Source organism: Nelumbo nucifera, chromosome 5, assembly GCF_055504915.1.
Source record: "Nelumbo nucifera cultivar China Antique chromosome 5, China Antique-T2T, whole genome shotgun sequence".
Taxonomy (NCBI): Eukaryota; Viridiplantae; Streptophyta; class Magnoliopsida; order Proteales; family Nelumbonaceae; genus Nelumbo; species Nelumbo nucifera.
The window spans coordinates 59,571,369-59,575,515 of NC_142653.1; positions in this window are offsets into that span (position 1 = coordinate 59,571,369).

The window sequence follows — 4,147 nt, forward strand, 5'->3', positions numbered from 1 at the left end:
TTGGATTCAGATCATTACACTATCAACCCTAACCATTTATTTATGATTATTTGTTGAAATAACTGAGAATTTCAGTTATTAAACCTATGTGAATCATAACTGAGAATTTCAAATCATTACCTATGTGAATTGATGCATGTCTTAGACACCAAACCCTATAACGATCTGACCTAGTTTTGGTCCAATCTTGTTGGGCCGAACCTATGGTTCTTTGAGGTCTGATCACTGTCTCTTGGATCACGGTTTAAGTGACTCAAAAGTCATTTTAGGCCAGGGGTTTGATAGCCCATTGCATGAACCAATTCGTCCCATACTTGAAAACCCCTTTTATGTTAGACCAAAGCAAGACTAGCCCATTTCAGCATGGACTGCTATATGAGCCGAACTGTTTTTTGCAGTTTAGCCCATATACTAGGATAAAATTATTAGATAATTTGGTCAATTGATGGGATAATCATGTGTTAATCTAAATGGATATGTGTTTTACAAGTTTTAAATTGATATGTATCAATTGTGTATGTGTATGTGATGTATTGAATGGATGTGATTCGTTCATGGGCCATAAGTACTTGGGCCATGTATTGACTTATGTGGCTCTCTATGAACATCATGAATGAACGCACATAATTTCTATGATGCCCATGGATCATTAAATGATCTCCTTTTATAATGGGTCCCCTCTATAGCTTCCTCCCCAAGAGGGAACATCGCGGGAACCCTAGCCCATTAAGGGCCTATTTGAATCTGACTTTATTAAAGTCGGTGGGAGTCACTATAGTATGACCTAAATATGACATATGGACTGATATACACATCCCCTCATGGTTAATATAAGTGCAATGGGATAGGGAATATCATAAGATGATTTCTCTAAAGGCCTTTTGTTATTAGCATGAAAACGGGCTGAATTGGTGGGTGGAGATGCACCATAAAATTGGACTATCCATTTCATTGAGATAGTCAGTAGGATTGCTTCATGAGATGATAGGGGCGTCATAGACTAGTAGGAGGGGGCTATCGTAAAATGGAAGACTCTTTCACAGTACCTTGGGGCTCCCGATATGATGAGTCTGCATTTACTAGACAGAAATGTTTAACCTAAAATGACAATGAACCTTGTCTGATGGAGGCCAAATGGAAAGCTCATTGGATGGGTGGATATGCAATCATTTATAGAAAGTGGTAGGGTTATGCAGCTAAAACAGTTGGCCTCATGCACCTATGTGATTTTCCACATTTTCTAGGGACATGAACTGTGTCCTCGTCATTGAGATCAGAGGGAAATCTCAGTGATGAACAAATGGAGATGGAACATAGATAAAAGTCCATTCTATGAAAGATAACATGAAACAATATTGTGGTTGTTGACTAATTAATCATGCCTTTATCAGAAATGGCACACAGATAGTTCACTAAATTGTTAGATGGCAACAAATTGAAAGGACCCAACTATACAGACTGGTTCCGTAACCTAAACATACTGTTCACATAAGAGAAATTGGACAAAGTTGCCAAAAACCCAACATCGGAACGTCCAGGTGATAGGGCTTCTGAGGCAAGGAGGGAATATCAGGAATGAGAATAGAAAAATTCTCTTGCCCGGTGTTATGTCATAGCCTCCTTAGATAATTCTATCCAGAGACAATTTGACAAAATTGATATATGTAAAGATATCCTAGATAGTCTAAAAACTATGTATGAGGAGCATAATTGTTCTGCAAGACAAAATGTTTTCAAACTGTTGATGACCAGGAGGATGACTGAAAGCCAACCAGTTCATGACCATGTCATGCGGATGATAGGTTATATAAATGAATTGGAGGCTCCTGGCTCCCAACTTGATGATGACACCAAGACTGATGTCGTCTTGAACTCTCTACCATCATCCTTCAATCAATTTGTCATGAACTATAACATGGACAAACTAAAAGTTAGTTTGTAGGAGCTCAACAATATGTTGCAAAGAGCTAAAGAACTAATTAAGAAGGACAAGCCGGTAGCCATGATTGTTGAAGGTGGCAAAACTGATAGAAAGAAAAGGAAGGGTAAGAACAAGTCATTTGATGAATGTCACTTCTACGAGCAAACTGGGCATTGAAGGAGGAATTATCCTCAGTATCTGAAATCTCGCAAGAACAAAGAAGGTAATTTCGAATATCTTGTCATAGAGACCACTATGTTGGTCACTTCTACATCTTGATGTATTGACTTTGGGGCTTCTACTCATGCATGTAACACATTGCAGGGGTTCAAAGAAAGCAGAAGGCTGAATGATGACAAGGTTGTGATTTACTTGGGGACAACTACAATTGTTGCAGTTACTGCTATAGGAACAATAGACTTAATTTTTAGAGAATGAATTGTTACATTAAAAGATTGTCTTTATGTACCTTTACTTAGAATAAATTTGATTTCAGTTTCTAAATTGTGTAAGAATGGTTATTTTATTTTGTTTAGTAATAAGATTACAAATAAATTGAATAACAAATTCCTTACGGAGAAATTGAGAATGGTCTTTATATTCTTTATCATTCTCTAAAAACAAATGTGACTGGAACTGTATCGGAACACATCCCCCTGAAAAGAACACATGATATAGTTAATCCCACGTTCCTGTGGCATTACCGACTTGGCCATATTAATATAGAACTTATCACAAGATTGGTGAATGATGATCCTCTAGATTTTCTCGCTGTGGAAGATCTACCAACTTATAAGCCTTGCCTTGAAGGCAAAATGGCAAAAATGCCATTTATAGGTAAGTTTGAAAAACTATAGGCACACATGACCTTATACATACTGATACATGTAGTCCTATGAGTGTTAGGACATAGAACCAACACACTGTTGTTTCATAACTTTCACCGATGATTATTCTTGGCATGGTTACGTGTACTTAATGAGACATAAACCTGAATCATTTGAAAAGTTCAAGGAGTTTAGACAAGAAGTCCATAAATAATTGGGAAGAAAGATCAAAACCCTTTGATCAGATCGATGAGATGAATATCTCTTCGATGAATTCAGGGATTATTTAAAGGACAATGACATTATGTTACAATATAAATACAAATACATATAAAATAATACAAAATATAAGGTTTTGCACTCTACTTTCAAATGTGGCCTTAAGATGGAAGTAAACCTACACCTAATGATTACGATCAAAGATTTGGAAATGTATGGGGTTTAACCCATTTTCATCAGTGCTAAATGCTAGGCGTTTCAGAGTTATAACAAATACATGAGATAGATTAAGAAGGATATGGCACGGAGAAGGTGTTGGAGATTGAATTTACACTAGAAATTGAAGCAGCCAACATAGATTTGGAATTTACATGGAGAAGGTGTCCTATGATTTCATACAACATGTATAGGAAATCTCTATTGCGTATCAAAGGGCTGATGTCGTAATTTTCATAGCAACCAGGAGTTGATAGAGCCGATCAAGTACAGTGATTGTTTCTTGTCTCCGGTGAACTTGCTTATAAGTTCATAGCACCGCAAGATGCTGCCATGATTTAGACTATAGAGCATCTGGTGTTTGGATAAGTTTCATAAAATAAATTAGAAAAGGTAATTTGGGCATTTAGAAAACTTTAAATGGTCAAATGAGAATCCTTTTTTAAGTCAATTGACATATTGCTAACAAGGGGGTCTTTGTCTAACAGCCAAAGTACAAAAGGTGTTTCTCACAAAAAAAAAAGTGTAGGGGGTCTTTGTCACAGTGCTCCTTATTGAGATGCAACTTAGATGGATTGGATCAATTTGAAAGTCAGCCCAAGCCCAATCCAAAATCTCAAACTTGAGCTCAGGTTTGGCCCAACTCAAGGTTAAGATCGAGTTTACCAACCCAAGCCCAAATAGAGCCTGGGATAGGCTTTGGGCTTTGAGCATGTTGAGCTTTTAACTCAAGTCAGATTGGGTCTGATCGGGCTCAGACTACCTGAGCCCTCAACTCAAGTCCAACCTGAATTTAGGTTAAACCTAATTTCATTTTTTATCTAAGCCCAACTTGCAAGTTTGAAAACTCAAACCCAACCTGCATAAAAATTTTGGTTGAACCGGATCGTTCTCGGGTTAGACCCACCCAAACTATAGCTCTGACTCCTGCCTCTTTTAACAAAGCCATACCAAACACAAGTCC